This window comes from Camellia sinensis, chromosome 13 (assembly GCF_055761805.1).
Source record: "Camellia sinensis isolate YWXY chromosome 13, ASM5576180v1, whole genome shotgun sequence".
Lineage (NCBI taxonomy): Eukaryota > Viridiplantae > Streptophyta > Magnoliopsida > Ericales > Theaceae > Camellia > Camellia sinensis.
Window position 1 is genome coordinate 78,648,380 of NC_138973.1, and position 23,459 is coordinate 78,671,838.

At 36.7% G+C, this 23,459-nt stretch overlaps 1 long non-coding RNA gene across 1 annotated transcript; it reads right to left on the reverse strand.

The window, feature by feature from the left end:
• Positions 1–20,383: 20,383 nt before the first annotated feature.
• On the reverse strand, positions 20,384–20,921 carry LOC114293930 (uncharacterized). The gene is made up of 2 exons (XR_014348029.1): positions 20,794–20,921; positions 20,384–20,708 (listed from the first exon to the last, which is right to left on the reverse strand). It is a non-coding gene; the product is annotated as an uncharacterized LOC114293930 (long non-coding RNA).
• Between the last annotated feature and the right edge of the window lie 2,538 nt (positions 20,922–23,459).

Here is a 23,459-nt window from a genome sequence, read left to right on the forward strand (position 1 = left end):
TTTTAGGATATTTTGAGAGCGAGACAGCCATTGTTAAGCTCTGGTTTTAGGGTTTGAGTTAGATACACTTCCCATATCTCTTTCCCTCTCTTTTGTGCTTGTGTGTGTTTTAGTCCATACTATTGCACACAAGCACCTAGTGTTTCACCTTCCTCTTGGAGCTGAGGGTCTAAGGGACTGATTTTGAGGTTTTGGTATTGGATTCAAGCCAAAGGAGGCCATTGGAGCATCACTTGTGAAGGGGTCATCAAGGGTAAGAAACTAACACCTTTATTCCCCATTTTTGCATCTTATTTCTACCTGCTTTAAATTCGTTTTTGAGCTTGGTGTATAACACAAAAAAGTTCTTTTTTTAGGCCCTCTTTATTGTTCATTAAGAGTGTTTCTTGGTTTGAGGGTTGTTGACCCCTCTTAGGCCTTAAAAGGCCTCATTTTGAGCCATTTTGTGCTAGCTCCGGGATTTTGGTGTTGGGGTCTCTTCACCACTGAAATCTTGAGGGATTTCAGTGGTGAAGATGATGCCTTGAAGTCCCAAGAAGGAGAGGGCCACCCCCTCTCCTTGTTGTCCTTGAAAAGGGCATGTTTTGGCCTCTTGAGGGAGCACCATGTTAGAGGGTGTATTGACCATGACTTGGCTGATTTTTATGCTTAATATGTCATGTTATGCCTCTGTTTTTAATTGGTTTTGGTACTCCATGCATGCTTAGCATAGTTGCCTTGTAATGCCATGTTTATGCCTTAATGTGCCTTAGGTTGTTAGCCTTTGTTGGAGCATGTTTTAGGCTTAGTCTTGTGAAGCTTTTGTGCATGTTTTGCCATGTTCTAGGTCTGTCCTAGGTTGTTTGGGTCGAATTTGGCATGCATCATATAGCCCCTTTGCATTCCGGCTTGTTGGCCTTGAGTATGTGAATGTATAGCATGACATTTTTGCATTAATTTGGTGATTTGGGGTCACTTTATATGTTATTTTAGTCCCATTTCCATGCTTGTTTGATTGCCTTGCATGCATCTTTAATGCCTCTTAAGCTTGTGTAGCAATGCTCCATGTTTTGGTGTTTATGCATGCCTTTGTTTTTGAATCATTTAGATGCCATCTAAGTGGTCCTTAGGCCTTGTATTAATGTCCTAAAACTCTGTTTTTGGTCGTTGAGTTCATGCCATGTTTGGTTTTGCTAAGTGTAGTTCAATACTCCATTGGCTTGTTTTGAGCACTTAGGCCATTTGATGCATGCTTGGCTTGATTTATTGCTTGGTTTGGCACCATGTATTAGCATGATTTTCAGAGCTTATGTTGCATGTTTTTAGTCCATGAATGCCTCTTTCAAGTGTGCTTGAATGTTGCTTGCTTTGTGCCTAAGTGTTGGCCTTCCAACATGTGTATGTGTGCATGTGTGTTTAGCCTCCATCTTTAGGCATTATGGCCACTGTTTTAGGCCTATTTAGAGTTGCCTAATTCATGTTTAAGTCCATCTTTCTATCTATTTGCATTGCCATATGTATGCTTGTATGCTTGCATAAGTGCCTTGCCATGCCATGTTGCATCCTTAGCTTGCATACTTAGGTTGCATTGCATCTTGCATGCATGCCTTGTTCCTTGACTTGATGATAGGAATTGGGCCTTGTTTGGTTGGATTGGTTTGCATTGCATTTGAAATCAAAGTTGCATACTCGGTTCCTTGGGCCATCATGCATGGAAATGCGTGATTGGTGGTCCGAGAATCGAGGCATATGCCCCTTTGAGTCATTATCATGATAAGGGACATGGTTGGTGCATATATGCCTTGAATTGTGCTGCCATGCTTTGCCTTGCCCTCTGTTGCTGTCATTTGCAGATTCTGCAGGAACACTCTGTCGACCGGCAGTGTAAGGTGCCGACCGGCAACAATTCCTCTGCCGACAGCTTCATTTTGTGCCGATGTCCACACACCACTGCCGGTAGTAATTCCACTCAGCCGGTGGCACTCCCCAGTGTCCAGGGATACAGTCCTGAGGTTTTGACAGCCTCCAGAGGAGTGAAGGAAGGAAAACAGAGGCAGTCTATGCATGGCGGCGCGTTTCCCGAGGCAGTTTATCTGTTTTCTTAGTTTAATTTAATTTGTTAATTAAATTAATTAATTTGTAATATTAATTAGCTTGCGTAGTTAATTAATTTGTAATATTTATTTGGTCCCTCCGGGTGAGGGCAAATCTGTAATAAGTGTGCGTGAGTGTGTGCATGTCTTCCAACCTCACGTCTTTCTTCCCTTTTATTTACCTGCTTATGATGGTAGATTAGGGCATGTTTAATTTAGCATACCTTATGCTATGCATGTGTGCATCCATGCATTTGTATTGCATGCATTAGGTTCGGTACATCACGCTAACTGTATTTGTACTTCAAATCACAAATTGAATATGTGATAATTGATCGCATTACATATACCATGCTTAGGTTAACCGAGCCTATCTAAATTGCATCTTGTATGTGTTGCATTAGGCAATTTAACATGAACTAGGACACGCATGTTTTGCTAACTAGTTTACTGTTTTGGCACGGAGTATAATGTAAGTATTTTCGCTTTAGCATCTCGCATGCGTGTGAATGTTGCCATGACAGCATGCTTAACATGTGGCTAGATGCTTATGTGTTAAACTGTTTTGAATGCCTGTGGGTGAAGGTTGGATTGTTTGAGTTGGAAAAAACTCGTTGAAATCCGTATTTTAGCCTACTTGCGAGTAGCAAATTCCAAAGCATTTTCAAACCGAACGGATATGCAATGTTTATTTCCAAATTAGGCAATCTAGTCTATACTTGTTTGCTGTGCGCATAACATAGTAATTCTAGGCTGATAATTGGTTTAAGAACACGTAAAGTTTTCAAAAACGGATATCACGGTTAGTAGAGGCCGGTCTTCGGACCGGGCGAAAGGGGGTGCTCATAGCTGACCTTCCCCGATCGTACCCAAGCTCCCGAGCCGAGACAACTCCGGTGATGACGGACATGTGGCCTTCGGCACCGAGTCAGGGTTTCCTAAATTCCCCCATTTTAAAATATTTAGGTGGTGACTCTGTATCTGGCAAAGCAGTCCATGTTTGGCACTACTTTTTCAAAAATCTGTTTCTCAAAACGATTTGCCAAATTTGGACTCTTTGGTTCAGATTAAGAACCGTGACACAAGTCGAGTCCGAACTGTGGTAACCCCAAATGAACAGAACGGGGACTAACCCTCCCGGGGCGTTCGGGGGACGTCCACAATGAGTATAACAACTCCATCCAACCACCAAGCACAAAGGACTTAAAACACCACTGTCCCTTAAAGACATACTAACTGTCACTAAAGACAAACCAACACCAATGCTAATACACAAACATATCACCAGTATAGCACTCATTGAGGTGCCCACTCTGAGTCCACTACTCAATCTAAAATATTTCTATAAGAAGGGAAACATACAACTTAGGATACATAACACTGGCACTTTTTCCAAAAATACTAAAACAGCACTATCACATAACAATTACTCGAACAACCCCATTAAGGCTCCAATTAATTTACATACCATCTACCACATAACACGTAATATGTAATCACGCTAAGTCTACAAAGATAATCATTTGTTCCAGTATTCGTATAGATTTCTCATTAGAAACAACGTTGATCAAGTGCGTTTCTAATAAGACCTCCAAGTTAGTCAACTAGACACCGAATAATATCCATGAGTCTCAACATCATGTTCACATAAAATGCAACCAATAAGTATGTTATCATTTAGCACACAACATACAGATGTCCTTATCGAGCATGATAAACCCATTATGGCTAACCACTTCTCGTAAGCCCAAGGTTTTCAAACCCGGTTAGTTCTGATACCAAGTTGTCACGCCCCGTATTTACAAAGTCCAGCCCACGTGAGTAAACCACCCAACGATAGACGATAACTAATAACACTCATGCAGATGTATATAATATAGGCACACAATACATGTGTTATTCCAATTTTATACATTCTTAGATACGATATCTAAGTTGAATGGATGTTCTGTAACTAAAATATACAAAGATGTTATAATCAAATTAAAATGTCCAAAGACTTACATCATATACAAAGGGTGTAACCCTTACAAGAATGGCACACGACCAACAGTAACATAAATGGCCCAAGGCCAACAAATAAAGGAACCACCCTACACAATTTTGAACACAACTTCACTGACTCAATCCACATCCACATAAGCATACCTGAAAAACATTTTCAGCCATGTAGTCTGAGCATAAAGCCCAGTAGGAAATATTTCAAAAACTAAATATACTCCATCAGTGCAAATGATCATGAATGCAATACATACATATATATTATGCCCAAATGCATTCTCAAATCCACTTGCTTTGTCAATAAAACTGTAATAAACCCGACCCTTAATTAGCTACTAATCACTAATTAAGGATGCTAATTAAGTAAATAGAATGGATTATGAGTTTATTACGTAATTCTTCATGATTTGGCTTTCTATCTGTTATTTATAGAATTATCTGTTATGGTTTCTATTTAGAATCTGAAGTTGTTAGCCTAAATACTTTTAGAAACCGAATTTGAGTTCATGGGTTGACTAATTAGAATTTTTAGAACCATCTGAAAAGTTTTGTTAAAAACTGATTCAGTTTAGTAAAATCGCATGTGATTAAATTAAGCCTTAATTGAAACTATTTTTGAATAATTGAATTTTATGCTAACCTTGACTAATTAAGGTTACTTGGGTTTGATTTAAATGATGCATGATTGGTACCTAATCTAATCCTATTAATGCTCCAAGATGTGTTTGAGTGTATAATGTGTTGAGGCATTTGGTGGTGTTGAGTGTAGAGGATAAATCCTTGTGGGTGTGTTGGAGTAGTGCATGTGTGTACACGTGTTGTGTATTCAAATGTGAGAGTGTGTGTTGTGTAATTTCTGATGAGATATGAGAGAATGTAGGCAACATTCCTTGGCCCTTTATACTTCATTAAGTTGAGAGTTCAAGCTTAAGAGAGAGAGTTTGGCTTTAGTGAGAGAGAGCTCACAAGTTAGAAGAAGAAGAAGAAAACTAGGAAATTCATCTCACATTTCTGAAATTAAAGCCTTGGGTAAGGATGCTATGTCTAATTTTTGTAGCTATTCCTCCATGCATCATGATTTCAACACATCTTTGAACCATTTTCATGAAATTAGCAAGAGAAGTGGGTCTTTGGGCTTGTAGATGTCTTGCATGTGCATCCTTCGAGGTTAACCTTTTGGTTCCATCATTTTAAGTTAGAGTTTTGAAGTCATTGCAAGCATGTGAGTTCATATCTTGCATAATGTTTTGGAAATTCATGGATTCATACCAACCATTTGCATGTTTTGAAGAAATCAAGAAAATAGTTTGAAAATCTTTCATGCATGAGCTTTTAGGTTCAAATTTGCTAAATCCATGAGTCTTGAGCTAAAGGTTTGAAAATGATCATATATGTGTGTTTTAGAAAAGTTTGCCAAGTGTTTTGATCAAGCTATGCATGAGTGAAGCCATTGAAATGGCATTTTGAAGCTCGAACTCTGTTTTTGGAAACCCAGAATTTCACAGTCCGCTCGAGCCAGGAAACCTGCGCTTGAGCGGAGAATGCGAGCTCTCAGTATTTTTTTTCAGACATGAGCTCTCCGCTCGAGCGAACCCTTTGCATGTTGTTGATCCGCTCGAGCGTGGGAGTTGTAGCTCGAGCATGGATTGTGACCAACCAGTACTTTTTCCCAAGTTTACAAGTCGCTCGAACGAAGGAAGTCACGCTCGAGCGACCCCTCTCGTTTTGCATGTCCGCTCGAGCGAGGAAGTCTACGCTCGAGCGGGGACCTTATTTTTAGAAAATTTGCCTAAGTGTTCCAACTCATGTTTTGGCATCCTCATTGCAACCTAGGCATTCCTAAGCCTTAATTAAGCCATAGTAATGAGGTTATGGATTAGAAACACACTAAGAAAAGGATGTACCAAGTTTCGAGACTGCAAGTGTGTGTGTATGTTTTAGGCAATGTGATAAGAAAGAATAAGAACCAACGTAATGTAAGCTAAGCCGTGTTGGCCACTTGAATGTGTAATGATAAGACATGCTTGTGTTATGTATTTTGTGATTATAGGTCAAGACTCGAGGATTGATTGACCACTTACTGGAACCACTGTGAGTAACATTTCTGTAAAGATATGTTGATATGAATTATGTTCCAAATGAAATGTGATAAGCTATGATTTCTAAATGATATCTATTTATGTGAACGAACATCCCAAGTTTGAAATCTATTATGGCATCCATAGATAGTCCCAAGTCATGGGGGACGGCATGAAAATGCGGGTCCATGACATACAAGTAATTACAAGATCTCGTTAGCCACTTCATTGTGGTGATATGTGTTTAATCGGTATCCAGAACCGATTACTCTAGTCGGAAGACGTTCTGTAATGTGTTCTATGGGATGTACCATTATTATGTTCTGATATGAGAATGATTATGCTCTAATCTGTTTTCCGCTTATGATATGTTCGGATTTCGTTCACTAACCCCTTTATCTTAATGTTATTCACTGGGCTTTATCTCATTGTTTGTATATATATGTATATAGGTGAACGTTCTGGAGTTCAAGCCCGAAGGCTTTTGCCTGGTGCTGTGTTTCTGTTGTCAGCCAACCATTGCGCCTCACGTGGAGGTTCCCGAAGCGTCCTATGTTCAGTCCTTTGGGTTCTGTATATGTATAAGACTTGATTTTTTGTTGTTGGTTGTACTTAAAATACTGTAATGTGTGTGGGTATAACGTATGGTTAGCTATCGGATATGTATATAAAGTTTTAATTATTCTGCTTCATATAAATCAGCACAGCTCATTGGACAATTATATTATGTATTTGCTTCTGCTAGCCCCTTAATTTTGTTAATCTGTTCAGAGGCCTTTGATAATCTAAGGATTACTGGCCGGTTACGATGCTAAACCTATAGGGGCGGATTTGGGTCGTGACAGAGTGGTATCAGAGCACGAGTTATACTGCACACACGTGTCCATATGAGTTATAGGATGTCCTAGAAATGAAATAGGGACATTGCATTAGCATGTTTAAGTGTATGAACTATTAGGAACACATCCTTATTGGAAATACATTAAAATGAAACCTTTGTACATGATCAAAGAAGTTAAGTGGAATAACATGTAACATTAATTTCAATGCTGAAAATTTGACATGATGGGTGTAAGGGGGTTCAAGATTAGAGAGGCAAAACTATGCTACTGGTCCACTGATGGTGGAAGTGGATTGAGAATGAACAGCAGCAACTATCTGGGAATTGGAGAGTGTATAGCTGGGTGAGGGTGAAGCAAGTGGCTCAAGAAGAAGTGTACGGCAGTACCAAATTGGGCAGCATCTCTCCCAAATCCCCAAAATTCCTCTTGTTGAACATTGAGAAATGGGTCCTATTTATAGGCTTTTCCTTGGTGCCAAGAAGACACTAAGTGGCCAAATAGAGACAAGACATGTGTCCGAGGGGATCATATGAAATATTCTGCCTTGATCCACCAGACTGAAGGTGCCAAGTGTCCCTCTGCATGTACTGTGTACTATCTGTTTGCCTCCGCAACTACCTTTTCTTTTGAGCCTCAGCAAGTGTAGTTGCGGCGTGAGTGTTTGGCACTGCAACTCCCTTTTAAGCCTCAGCAAGTGCAGTTACAACGGGAGTGCTTGCCTCTGCACTTGCCTTCTTAGCTTGAACCTCAGCAAGTGCGCTTGCAGCGGTGAACCTTGCCACTACACATGCCTTCTCAGCTCTATCTGACCAGTACATGCATTCTCAGGACTCCATTAGTTTGCTATCGACTACATTCGTGTTCACCTCAGCGAAGCCTCCACCCTTAGCCACCTAACCACAAACTCCCAGCTTCCCAGGGCGAAGACCACAGCCAAGCCTCCTATCAGCCATGCCGTGCCTTGGTACCAAGCCAAAGGGGGCTTCCTTAGTCCTGTCTGTGTGACTAAGGCAAGTCCATGACCTGGGTAATGGAAAAGGAGTCCCTTATGTTCGGGCTACCCTACTTCTATCTTCGCGGAGTTGCCGCGGTAAACTGGTATTTCTAGGCCTGCTATCAGCTCCAACCAATAAGTCTTGGGGCCTGCTATCAGCGCCAAGTTAAATAAGCTGCGGGGCCTGCTTTCATCCCTAGGCCAGCTAACGCCTTGGGGCCTGCAGTCAGCGCCAGGCATTAGCCTCAGAGGGAAGCCTCTCTCAAAGACTGCTATCACCTTGGCAAGACATTCCCTCTACAACTTAGTTGTTACGGTAGTAATTGCTGAGGTAGTCATTTTCCCGTTGCAAGTTCAGATGGCATGACCGAAGATATTAGAGATGGCGGCGCCGACAGAATGCCTTTACAACTTGGGCGCTGCAAGTATTGCCTCAGCAACTTAGTTGCCTCGGTCTTCTCTTTCCCTTGGTAACTCCAGATGATCGTGACACCGACATTACTTAGAATGGCGACGGCGGCACCGAAGATACTTAGAATGGCGACGTTGAGACATAGTGCCTCAATAACTCTGCCACTACACATGTTCCCTCAACAACTTCCAATGGCGATGGAACCGAAATTAACAGGAATGGCAGCGTTTCACGACCCAAACCCGCCCCTATAGGTTTAGCATCGTAACCGGCCAGTAATCATTGGATTGTCGAAGGCCTCTAAACAGATTAAGAAGCTTAAGGGGGCTAGCAGAAGCAAGTACATAAATATAGCTGTCTAATGAACTGTGCTAACTTATATGAAACAGAATATTTAAAACTTTATATACATAGTCAAAAGTCAATCACACATTATACCCACACACATTAAAGTACTAAAGTACAGCCAACAGAATTACATCAAGTCAAATAGATATACAGGACCAACAGAACTTGAACACAGGACACTTCGGGAACCTCCACGTGAGGCACAATGGCTGGCTGACAACCGAACACAGATCCAGACATAAAGTCTCCAAACTTGAACTCCGGAATGCTCACCTATACATATATATATATATACACAAACAATGAGCTAAAGCCCAGTGAATAACATTAAGGTAAAGAGGTTAGTGAACGGAATCCGAACATATCATAAGCGGAAAACAAATTAGAGCATAATCATCCTCATATCAGAACATAATAATGGTACATCCCATAGAACACATCATAGAACGTCTTCCGACTAGAGTAATCGGTTCCGGATACCGATTAAACACATATCACCGCAAAGAAGTGGCTAACGAGATCTCGTAATTACTTGTATGTCATGGACCCGCATTTTCATGTCGTCCCCCATGACTTGGGACTATCTAAGGATGCCATAATAGATTTCAAAGTTGGAATGTTCGTTCACGTAAATAGATAACATTTCAAAAATCATAGCTTATCATATTTCATTTGGAACATAATTCATATAAACGTATCTTTACGATAACGTTACTTACAGTGGTTCTCGCAAACAGTTAATCAATCTTCAGACGTTGACCTACAATCACAAAAGTACATAACACAACATATCTCATTATTACACGTTCACATGGCCAACACAGCTTAACTTTCATTACGTTAGTTCTTGTTCATATTTAGCACATTGATTAAACACACACACACTTGCAGTCTCGGAACCTAGTACATTCTTTTCTTAGTGTGTTTCTAATCCATAACCTCATTATCAAAGCTTAATTAAGGCTTAGGAATGCCTAAGATGTAATGAGGATGTCAAAACATGAGTTGGAACACTTAGGCAAAATTTTTGAAAATAAGGTCCCCGCTCGAGCGTAGCTTTCCTCGCTCGAGCGGACATGCAAAATGAGAGGGGTCGCTCGAGCGTGACTTCCTTCGCTCGAGCGACCTGCAAATTTGGAAAAAGTACTGGTTGGTCGTAATCCACGCTCGAGCTACAAATCCCACGCTCGAGCAGATCGTCAACATGCAAAGGGTTCGCTCGAGCGTCCAAGTGGTCGCTCGAGCAGAGAGCTCATGTCTGAAAAAAAATACTGAGAGCTCGCATTCTCCGCTTGAGCACAGGTTTCCTCGCTTGAGCGGACTGTAAAAATCTGGGTTTCCAAAAACAGAGTTTGAGCTTCGAATGCTATTTTAATGGCTATGTTCATGCAAAGCTTGATCAAAATACTTGGAAAACTTTACTAAAAAACAAATACATAGCCCTTTTCAAACCTTTAGCTCAAAACTCGTGGATTTAGCAAATTTGTACTTGTAAGCTCATGCATGAAAGATTTTCAAATCATTTTCTTGCTCAAAGACCCAACTTCATTTCAATTTCATGAGAATGGTTCAAAGATGAGTTGAAACCATGATGCATGGAAGCTAGCTGCAGAAGATATGCTAAGGACTCTTACCTAGAGCTTGATTTCAGAAGTGTGGGAGTGAATCCTCTCAGTTTCCTTCCTCTTCTTCAACCTCTTGAGCTCACTCTCTCACTCTTTTAGCTAAACTCTCTCTCTCTCTCTCTCTCTCTCTCTCTCTCTCTAAGGCCAACTCTCTCAACCTAGAGGACTAGAGGAGCAAGAGAATGGCACAAAGACTCTCTCACTCGACTGAAGTACACAACACCCACCCCACTTCTTGAGCACACTACACATGCACACACACATGCAAGCTTCCAACTCACACACAAGAATTTATCCCCTACACTCAACACTACAAAAATGCCTCAACACATTACACACTAAATCACATATTGGATCATTAATAAGATTAGGTTAGGCATCACTTGTGCATTATTTAAATCAGATATAAGTAGCCCTAATTTATTCAGGTTGGCACAAAATTCAATTAATCCAAAATAGTTCCCATCAAGGTTCCATTTACTTACATGCGATTTTTATCAAACCGAATCCATTTTTAATAAAATTTGCCATGGTGTTCTAAAAATTCCAAATAACACATTAATGTAACTAATTCCAATTTCAGATGCCGATAAGGCTTTCAATCTTTATTAAAGCAGATTTCTAGACAGATATTTCCACCAGTAACGGATAGGAAGCCAAAGGTCATGCAAATTACATAACAAACCCATAATTTATTTAATCCGCTTAATTAACATCCTTAATTACTAATTAGTAGCTAACTACGGGTCAGGGTTATTACACGGCACTGAGACAAAGTGCCTCAGTAACTCTGCCGCTACACATGTTTCCTTGGCAACTTCATCGCTGCAGGTGTTGTCTCTGCAACTTGACTTGGGCATTTTTCCTCGCTGAGTCTATCTGGAGTCTTGGTGGGTCAAACCTGCCTCGGCCCACTTGTTGACCCACTTCCCTTGGGCTTTGGTCCATGCTCCTTTCTTATCCCTAGTTGCCTCCTCAGGGCAATCTTAGTGCTTGAGTCCATACTTAGTTTGGGACTTAACTTCTAACCCATTACAATAGGTAAACAAAAAAAAAAAAAACAAAAAAAATCCTATAGTGTGTTATCATCATGCCAAGTTTAGTCATATAAATTCAGTATAATAGAATTATTTCTATAAAATTATTAAAAAAAAAACTAAAAACTAAACTGTCATATTAAAATAATTCCAATTCAATTTGAGTTATTCTATAAAATAATACTAACTATTAAATTTAATTAAATGTACGTTGGAATTAGAGCATCTCCAACCATTCTCTATACCTTTAAATTTGAAGCATCCTCCCTCTATTCTTAACTCCAACTCATCCTCTATATTCTTCTCCATTTGGGAGGATGAATGTTTCATTCTTCAAATATAGAGGGACTATGAAAAATGAAGGATGATCTCTATAACACTATTCATATTTTTTAAATATCAATTTTGTCCTCAAGCCCTTTTGCTTTTAAATTTATATACCAATTTTATCCTTTTGTATTTTTTGTTATATGTTATAAAATAAAAATAACTTTTAATATGTACATCTAAATTTTATAAATTTGCACTCATTAAAAATATCAAAATTATAACTTCAAAATGAGTCTAATATTAAAAGTATTAACATGCTCTGCATCCATTTCTTCTTGAGAAGCTCTGCAATCATTTCCTGTGTTGTCTAAGGGTTTGGTTTTTCTATAAAATAATAGATGGTAAGCAAAATAGATAGAGGGAAAATTGATATTTAATTTTGGAGGGAAATATTTAGGGAAAAAAATGAAGGTTTGTGGTTGGACTTTGAATGAATAGTTACATATTTTATATTTACTTTTTGAATAGAAAAATTTATTTTCATCCTCTTGGTGAGAGGATTGGGTTGGAGATGCTCTTAAGCTAATGAGTTGAAGTTTTCTAAAAAGATTAAGGATAAATTGCATTGATATCTCTTTAAGATTAGAGAAAATATATAAACAATCCCATAATTTTGAAATAATTGTACCAGTCACCTTTTTAGTAAGGTTAAAGAGACAGAAGCTAATGTAAATGGTGTGAAAATACAAATATAAATGAACTAATATATATATATATATATACATATTTTAGTATAAAAGATTTGATAATATTATTTTTTTATTCATGTGATTAACGAATTATTGATAAAAAATGGACTAAATGTTATGTCACTTCAACAAATACGAGTTTTAGGGACCAAACTTTTGTCTCCAAAAGTGAAAATTTTGTTGCACAAAAATTTGGGACCAATTTTTGTCATTACGAGAATAGTTACTAAAAGATCATCTCAAAAAGCCAAAATAAAAGTTTTTAGCAACAAAATTTTCAAAAAAATCGCTAAATAATAAATGAACTTTTAAAGAAAAAATAATTTAATCCCCAAATGATTTATTTCTTGATGCAAAAATTTTAATTCCAAAAGAATAATAATCCATCACTAAATGTATAATTTTGTCGCTAAAGATATAATAACACTTTTAAAGGGAGTTTGAGATGATATAAATAAGTATATTTTTAAATTTTTTATGAAAATTTGTATAAAAATAGAAAGGTAATATGATTAAAAAAAATATGCTAATATAAAAGATGTCAAATAACGGCTTAATTTATTATAAGACAAAATAAATTAAAATATTACATCTAAATTATTATGAAAAGATGTTACATCTAAACTTTGGTTTGAGATATTCTAAATAAGTACATTTTTTTACTTTTTATAAAAGATGTGAAGAAATAGAGAGGAGATGTGATTGATGTAACCCAAATAAGTGCACTTATGCAACAAAAGGTAGACTTATATAGTTTAACCCAAACAAGGCTTAATTAGTCCTTAAAAAGTGATTTTATCTTTCAATTTTTTTTTTTGTCTCTTAAATCTTAATTTGTTGTAGCGTGTGAATTAAAATAGGGTTAATTACACTAATAGTCCCTGTAGTTTGGGGATTGTGTCACTTTGGTTCCTGACTTTTCAATTGTGACACATTTGACCCTGAATTTTGAATCTTGTTTCAAATAAGGACAACTGAAAATATCATTCGATTTTTCAAGGATAAAATCGTCAATTTGATCAAATATAAACTAATTTGACAAAAATAAATGTCAAAAAAATATTTTTAATTTTTTAAAAATTATTTTTATCCACCAATGATAAAATTATGTAAAATTAATAAAAAATTATATGATTAATTTTTTTAAATTAATTTTACATGATTATCATCCAAACACATAATAAAAATTAATTTGGTAAAAAAAAATAAATAAATGTCTAAAAGATTTATCAATTTTACATAATTTTATTTTTAGTAGATAGAAATAATTTTTAAAAATTCAAAAATAATTGTTTGGCATTTATTTTTGTCAAATTAGTTTATATTTATCAAATTGACAATTATACCCTTGAAAAATCTAATGATATCTTCAATTGTCCTTATTTGGAACAATATTCAAAATTCAGGGTCAAATGTGTCACAATTGAAAAGTCAGGGATCAAAGTGACACAAGTTTCAAACTATATTTTAATGGGCAAATTACACAAATAGTCCCTATAGTTTGGCACTTGTATCACTTTGGTCCCTGACTTTTCAATTGTAACACATTTGACCCTGAATTTTGAATATTGTTCTAAATAAAGACAATTGAAAATATTATTAGATTTTTCAAGGGTAAAGTCATCAATTTGATAAAATATAAACTAATTTGACAAAAATAAATGTCAAAAAAATATTTTTAATTTTTTAAAAATTATTTTTATCCACCAATGATAAAATTATGTAAAATTAATAAAAATTACATGATTAATTTTTTAAAATTAATTTTACATGATCATCATCCAAACACATAATAAAAATTATTTTGGTAAAAAAAAAATAAATGTCTAAAAGATTTGTCAATTTTACATAATTATATTTTTAGTAGGTAGAAATAATTTTTAAAAATTCAAAAATATTTGTCTGACATTTATTTTTGCCAAATTAGTTTATATTTTATCAAATTGACAATTTTACCCTTGAAAAATCTAATTATATATTCAATTGTCCTTATTTGGAACAAGATTCAAAATTCATGGTCAAATGTGTCACAATTGAAAAGTCAGGGACCAAAGTGACACAAGACCCAAACTATGGGGACTATTTGTGTAATTTGTCCTTAAAAAAATTCAATATAATTATGCTAAAACTATAGAATTTAATGTATTTTTTTCAAACCCTCATGAGAAGGTAGTATAATTTACTCAAATATTAATTAAAGAATTTCAATTTTTTGATTAAAAATTTAATTTCAAGACTCTATGATTACATATAATCAAGGTCTCGTTTGCCAACTCATTATTTTAGCCTAAAAATAAAAAAAATCACTAAAAAAAAAAAAACTAAAAAGTCAATAACTTATACCGAAAAGTCAAAAAAAATATTTTTTCTTTACTTTTTTACACATCTTTTCGTAAAAAATTAAAAAATTATTTCAAACATATTAATTTTTTTATCTTATATTTTAACAAAAAAATTAAAAAGTTACTAAAATATTTTGTTCCCAAACAAAGCTTACATAATCATTTTGTATAATAAAGATTAAATTGTTAAAAAAATAAACATATACATTGCAAAATATCTTTTAGAATATAACATTTTAATATTTTAATTATAAAAGATCACATTAAAATGATTAAAATAACACAGTAAGATGCTAGAAATGATCTAAAAATATTATCATCACTAAAACAAATATGCTTAAGTTAGTGCTATGCTTGTCGTCAATAGAACATGACTCGTTCCGTTTATTACACTCCGTCTGTGACGGTAGCGTGCCATCAACGCTCGAATAAATCCACATCATACGGCTTTCTATTTCGCGTGTGCAATGAGTTTTTAATGGGGGATTTTTATTGATAAATTTATTCTAGAGTTGTTATAATTCATTAGGTCCACTAAAGAATATTATAACTTGATTAGTCCCATAAACTTTTCTTTTTATTCCATAAGGTCCATTTTTATAATTTAATATGATTTCTTGGACTATTTTGCCCCTGTATATATATATATATATATGTACAGTAGTAATACGTAATAGGTGCCTGTTTCTTCGCTCATGCAGTTTGGCAGTTTCTATTTTAAGCTTCTCATCATCGATCCAATTCCGAGAGATACGTTTATGTTTTGCATGCTCGTTCCAAGGATTGGTTGTGCTAGGGTTTCATCCTTACTGTTGTAGTCTGGTTCTGTGGTTTGCGAGTGAAGACAACGAAGAGGAGGGTGTTCGGTTGTTGCATTTTCCGGAGTATAACTAGTTCAAATCAGTTTTTTTCAACTTTCTGGACGATTGTAGGATTGCATGATCAAGGTTAGTATCAATTTGGCTATGAATACATATTCAGTTTATGGTTTCATTCGTATAATGGATCAGATGCTCTGTTTTTTGATTTATATGGATTGAATGCTCTGTTTTTTCAATTATATGCATTTTACGTGGTTCTGTGGAGGGGAGTTCATTCGTATTATGTGAAGAATGTGTAGTTCTCATTTGACTTTGATGCATGCGTAATGAGGCTCTTTGTGGATGATTTGATTATCAGTATATATATCAATGTCAATGTTCACATTTTGTGAATGTGGAATATGTGAAGAATGTGGATGTTCTCATTTTAAATTGTTGTTTGCTTAATGAGGCTCTGTGAAGATTGTTAATATTATGTGAAGATTGTTAATGTTCTCATTTTACTTTGATGCTTTCTTAATGTTAACATCTTGTCAATATCAATGTGAATGTTCACATCTTCGTATTGTAAATTATGGATTTAGCACTTAAACTGTACACGTAGTTATCTATTTTTTGCACAATGTGAATTTTCATGTCGATTTTAATTAAATGTGTAGTTCTCATTTTACTTTGATGTATGCATAATGAGGCTCTCTGTGGATGATTTGATTATGAGTATATATATCAATGTGAATGTTCACATTTTGTTAATGTGGAATATGTGAATAATGTGGATGTTCTCATTTTAAATTGATGTTTACTTAATGAGGCTCTTTGTGTGATATAATTCAGAGTGTATGTGTCAATGTAAATGTTAACATCTTGTTTATATTATGTGAAGATTGTTAATGTTCTCATTTTACTTTGATGTTTGCTTAATGTTGACATCTTGTTAATATTAATGTGAATGTTCACATCTTCATATTGTGAATTATGGATTTAGCACTTGAACTGTACACGTAATCATCTATTTTTTGCACAATGTGAATTTTCATATCGATTTTCATTACTGTTCATTGTTGTGTTTTTGTGTTTTTACAGGAGATGGATATCGTTATGCTATTGGTTTGTACATATGGTTGCAGTACAACTGTAATAAATGTTGCCCGCGCAATGTGTTATTCTCGTTTGGTGGAGTGTTTGTGTGAGAAATGGGATGAGTTGTCTGCTGGTTCTATTTCATTGTTCTGTAAACTACCTGGGATTAATAAGTGTGATTTGGACAATGAAGAAGAATTTCAGAACATGGTACTGCTTGCTAAATCAATGGGGGTACAACATGTAGAAGTTGTGGTTGAGTTGAAAGGTGATAGTGGTCAGTCAAGTAGTTTGGGATTGCTGCGTGTGGGGGTTGGGGATGAAATTGATGCACTACGGAGATTTTGCCACCATAAGGAGAATGTGCTGTTGTCAGCCCCTTGGGCAAATGGTATTACGCATGTAGGACAATGGTTTGTTGGAGGTGCACAAGAATTTCGTGACGTTTTATGTAAGTATGCCATCCAATGTGGGTTTAAGTTCACATACGTGAAGAACGAGACAACAAGAGTTACTGCTGTGCGTGCGATGCGGGAGGAGAGGGGCTGCTTGTGGGCTATACATTGTAGAGCACAACGAGCAAATGATTTTTTCTACATCAAGAGGTTTAGTGATGTGCATACTTGTGGCACGGATGTCCGAACATCGAAGAATCCGCGAGTTAGTTCAGATTTGGTGTCGAGTATCATATCTGAAATTGTGAGGGACAAGCCGTTGACTCGGCCGTGTGAAGTGGTGACTATTTTGAAGAGGGATTATGGGCTAGATGTGAGTTACCATGTCGTATGGTTGGGTGTGGAGAAAGCAAAGGCTGGTATTCATGGAGATCACTCGTTATCGTTTGACCAGTTGCGGTGGTATTCGGATGCCGTGATGCGGTACAATCCGGGGAGTTATGTCAATGTTGACTATGATGTGAGTAGTCAACAGTTTTGTCGCTTCTTTGTGTCATTCGCTGCGTGTATTTCTGGGTTCAATGCTTGTCGGCCTTTATTATTCCTGGATGGAACATTCCTCAAAGGAAAGTACAAAGATCAGCTACTTGCGGCAACGGCGAAAGACGGAAACAATGGTTAGTAGTTTTTTTAGCTGTCTATTCATGTCAATATTCACTCTAAGCAGCATAGTCTGGACAAAATAGTGATTGCTAAATTATAAGTAATGTGAACATTGACATTAGTATGCACTGATGTGAATGTTCACATCTTTGTATGCTAATGACAGAAATGTGAACATTCACATTATTACAGAGTGATGTGAATGTTCACATCAGTGTATACTAATGTTAGTTGATCTATTAATGAACAGTACTGTGAATGTTAACATTGTCAGTGACTCAACAATCAACAATGAATTATTAATGGTCGTTAATGTGAATGTTCACATCGTTGATGTTTACGAACCTGAATCCAAAAATAGCAATAGTAAATAGGGGCAATGTAGATATGAACATTCACATGACCTGTTTCGTTTATACTGTTTTTATATTCACTTTGGAATATTGTGAACAGTTGTGTATTGGTGTTGTGTTGTAGGTCTATTTCCTGTTGCATTTGCAATTGTTGATTCAGAGACCATGGCTAATTGGTCGTGGTTCTTGCATGAACTTGGGAAGGTTGTTGATGGGAAGTGCCATATTACTTTTATTTCGGATCGTAATCTTGGTCTCTTAGAAGCTATGCCAAAGGTGTTCCCATCGGCTCATCACGGTTATTGCTTACAACACTTGAAGAGCAATTTAAGAGACCGGATGAAAGGAATTGATAATGGATTCAGGGATCACCTAGTAAGTAGTTTGGGTGACTGTGCCTACGAGCCAACTGTGGTAGGGTTCCATGAAAAGCTTGCAAAATTAAAAGAGGATGGTAAACAACGAGCTCATAATTTTTTCAAGGACTTGGCACCTGAGCGCTGGGAAAATTCATACTTCAGGTAATAATAGTTTCCTAAGGTGTTCCATTTGTGAAGTTTAGAATGGTAGGGATGTGAATTTTCAGTTTAGAATGGTGACAATCTTCGAATTGTGTTTCATGTTCAATGTAAATGATGTGAATGTTCACATCTGCTAATGATGACTGATGTGAATGTTCACATCTGTTAATTTGTCAAACAGTCATGCAATGTATTACAGATTTGAATGTTGATGACACGTGTCATATTTTGTTGTTGTTGTTAACATACACATCTGTCTATCATTTAAGTTGACAACGTAATAAGCATATAATGTGAACATTCACATTATTATAACCTGGTAGCAGATGTGAACATTCACATTATTATACCATGATGTGAATGTTCACATCAGTGTATACTAATGTCAGTACTGTGAACGTTCACATCTGTCAACGTGAATGGTCAGGCCTGTTAAATTCCGTATTGTACAATGTTTGTGATATATTGTGCAGGGGCATGCATTATGGGGAGATGACATCTAATGCGGCAGCGTCATTTAATAACTGGATTAAAGAAGCACGTAATCTTCCTATCACTCAAATGGTGGACACAATTCGTACTCAGTTGATGCGGCAAATGTCTGCACGGCTTGACTAAGCAAACAAATGGAATGAGATTATTTGTCCGACATTCGAAACAAGGCTTATGGATTCGTTCAATAACAGCAAGTCTTGGCAAGTTAGCAAAGCCAACGAGGATGTGTTTGAAGTTAATTCGATACCATCTGTTACAGTTGATGTTGCGAGGCGTACATGTTCTTGCTTCAAATGGCAAATCAACGGATTCCCATGTGACCATGCTGTTATTACCATTCAGAAGAGCCGCTACAATCTCAATGATTGTGTAGAACATTACTTTCATGTAGAGACATATCGTGCAGCCTATTCGGGAGCCATATTCCCTATACCATCGGTGGAGAAGCCGCCTTTTGATCCCATGGACTTCACTATATACCCGCCAACCGTGAAAAGACCACCCGGAAGGCCGAAGAAGAATATGATCCCATCAAGGGGTGAGAAACTGAAACAAATAAGGTGCGGGAGATGTGATAAGTTGGGGAGCCATAATCGAAAATCATGCACAGAGCCGATATAGGATGTACCTTTTTTCAATTCAACATTGTATTTTACATTGGATTCTTGATTCATTTTTGAAATAAGATTGTGTTGTGTTGGCAAACATTGGGTTGCAATAAGATTACGTTGCGTTGGCAAACATAATAATGCATCAGTGTTTGATTTGTGTTTTATTTTTAGTTTTTTAAGGTACCAATCTGACATTTATGTTGGTTGTGTTTTGGATGAATGCATGATGTTAACATTCACACTTATGTAATATAATCACATTATGTGAATGTTCACATTGTTCAACTGAAAAAAATTTCTGTGTTGGGAATGTTCACATTGTTGTTACTGTTAACAGCAATGTTTACATCAATGTAACCATTCGCATCATCAACTCATAAGATGTGAATATTCATGACATCATTGTTGCCATTCGCATAATCAGAAGTTATGATGTGAATATTCAGATCATCAAATTATTAGATGTGAATATTGACTTGTGTTAAGAAATATCATACTCACACCTGTCATATTGTGTTACATGAACACTTTAAACAATATTCACATCCATGTAGTATGGTTTAAAATAGAAGAAAGTGTACGATCATTCTGTGATGTGAACATTGACATCATGTCATGTGTATCCAAAAAAAAAATACAATCTCAATGTGCATGACCAATGCAAAATAGGCCTGAAAATGCATATACATATATTGACTAAAAAATATCTGTACAAGCAGTGATATACACTTGATTTACAATTAAGCTAGTCTGCTCCAATATGAAAAATCTATTGAAACTAAATTGTCTTAAATGTGGATAACAGATTTGGGTAACAGTGATAGGTGGACACCCCCCACCTATAGGTTTTCACATTGCACTGTCTTTCTGTGGTTCAGAAAAAGGTGTACTAATGAGTCTCTTATTTGACACCATTCAAAGCGATCTAGGCTGGCAACAATGTCTTCACGATATACATGTGCCCTCATGATGTAACAAACTGCAGGCCCACAATCCACCCTGAAAATGCAAACTTCTTGTTAGATTTTGAAATTTAGGTGGGTAATGGTTGTGGAACATGTGTAGAAATCAATTTTAGGCTTACAAATTTGATGCTTGCTGAGGACAGATGTCCACTGATATGATTGTTTTCGAAGTATTTTGGCTTGATAAATTGGTCCATAATGGTGATGATGGTCCAATGTTGTGCACCAAAGCTGTCATGTAGTCCCTCTGCCAACAATGAAATTTCATATTAGAAACCAACCAACATAGGGCATACGTCCAAGTTCAAATATTACACATGACGACAAGTATTATTTTTGTCAGCCACTTACCAGTATTTGTGCTTTGTTAATATGTGGGTCATGTATGCCTTCTCTTGCGCGCAGTGAGTTATAATGCCTCCATACATTCTCTTTCACGTCGTACACAACAATTGTCCAGTGAAAGTTGTCGTGTATTGGGAAGATTAAGAATCTCTGGCCTTGATACTCCTTGATGTGTACATCAATTAGTTTATTCCTCTTGTGGGGGGTACTCTTGCATGATTTTCTTCACACAAAGGGCATACAATGATGTACCAAGTATTTATATCAATGTTTGGTGTTACTGATTTGAATGTTCATCTGCTAATGGGGAGTTATGTTACTGATGTGAATGTTCACATTTCGTAATAGTGAGTGATACTACTGATGTGAATGTTCACATCACTAACATCAAATGGAACACATCTCGTATTGGTGAGTGATACTACTGATGTGAATGTTCACATTTCCTAATGGTGAGTGATACTACTGATGTCAATGTTCACATCTGTTAATGTCAGTGATATTACTGATGTGGATGTTCACATCTGTTAATGTCAGTGCTATTACTGATGTGAATGTTCCCATTTGCTAATGGTGGGTGATGTTAGTGATGTGAATGTTCACATCTGTTAATGTGAGTAATACTGTTGATGTGAATGTTCACATCTGTTAATGTGAGTTATATTACTGATGTGAATGTTCCCATTTGCTAATGGTGAGTGATGTTACTGATGTGAATGTTCACATCTGTTAATGTGAGTGATACTGCTGATGTGAATGTTCACATCTGTTAATGTGAGTTATATTACTGACGTGAATGTTCACATGTGTGTATCATTTAAGTTTATCAACATAATAAGCATATAATCTTCAATGCGAATGATGTTAATGTTCACATCTGTCAATGTGAATCTTCTCAAAGGTCATTTTATGTTGTTGTTAACATTCACATCTGTCTATTATTTAAGTTAACAATGTAAGCATGTAATGCTGAGAAGAACATCCACATGTATTGAAACATAATCAAAATTAAAGTGTAGTGGTTACCAAACATGTGCTTGTAAAGATGAATGATGAATCTTCCAAACTTGGGTTGACTAGCCCTTGTAGTTCAAGTAGAATTCCACCATAAGCATCTATCACCTGCTGAACCGGAGGGGTGGCAGTACATTATTTGCAGTGTCTTTACTCTGTGTGTGTGTGTGTGTGTGTGTTTTGTACACATTTACAGTTGTCATACGTTGTTGGTTATGGATTCTTCCTTGATGATGTGTATGATGTCATCAAAATACACATCTTTAGTCTTTGAGTCCCCTCGCCACACTACCAACCTGTGCATTGTGATTACAGAAAATGTTAATGTCAACATTGCACATTTATGAAATGATCTAATTTATTTAGTATGTATGTGAACTGAACATGATGGGGAAAAAAAAACAGTTGGGGATATGTAAGACCACTTACTCATCACCGCCGTTCTTGTGCAAATTTTGGACTTTTTGCTTGTTGAGTTTGTTCATGTTAGCCCAGACCTTCAGTTTGTTGTTCAAGGTTAACTTCTTGGACTTTGTTGGCTGTTTTTTTGGTGGTTGCTTGTCTAAATCTTGTGCAATTTGGACTGCATGTGATTGCTGTTCGGCTCCCTCTTTCCCTTTCTTCTGACCAGGCAGGTTGGGGTATTCAAACTCGTCCAACCTGTGTTCTTTCCTTACCTTCTGCTTTATGCGCTTTACCCTTGATGGGGGGCTGATAATGTGTTCCAATGCTATAGTGGGATTCTTGTTAAGGCTGTCATGAGCCTTTTGTGCTTCAACTTGAGTGATGATGTGGACGGACTGATCGTCAAAAAGGTCTTGAAGTATTGTTTTTTCACATTCCAAGTTGATGACCAACTTTGTCAGCCGCTGAATTTCTGTATCTTTCCACTCCATGCAAGTCTTCATGTCCATGTCCACATTGGATGACCCCGATTGGTCAAATAGTTTGGCTTCAAGGGCAGCAATCACCCTTGCCCTCAACTCCCATGATTCTTCCAACTGTTTGTATTTCGCTTCCTATTGCCGTACAAGAGCCCAAGCTTTTTGGTTTTCTTTTATGAGTTCTTCCACAATGTCGGGCTCAGTTGGTTGTGCTATGATGATTCCTTTCTCAGCATTGGGGGTGCTACAGCTGGGGTTGATATAATGTCCAACATCATTCAAGTCCACTGCATCGACAGAAAATGCATCCTTGTCATCACTGCGTTGACTGTCTTTGCTTTGATCCTCATTGTTTTCATCTTTCTTTGCTACTGCACTTGACAAAATCTCAGGTTTTGGCTCCACATTCAATTTTGTATGACGGTACATCTTCACTTCAGTTGGTGATGCCATTAGCTCGCCGCCATATACCTGCATTTGGAGACAGTATGTTAGTTAGATAGTTCCTCGTCTCACTATGTGAATAAGCACAATATATTTGG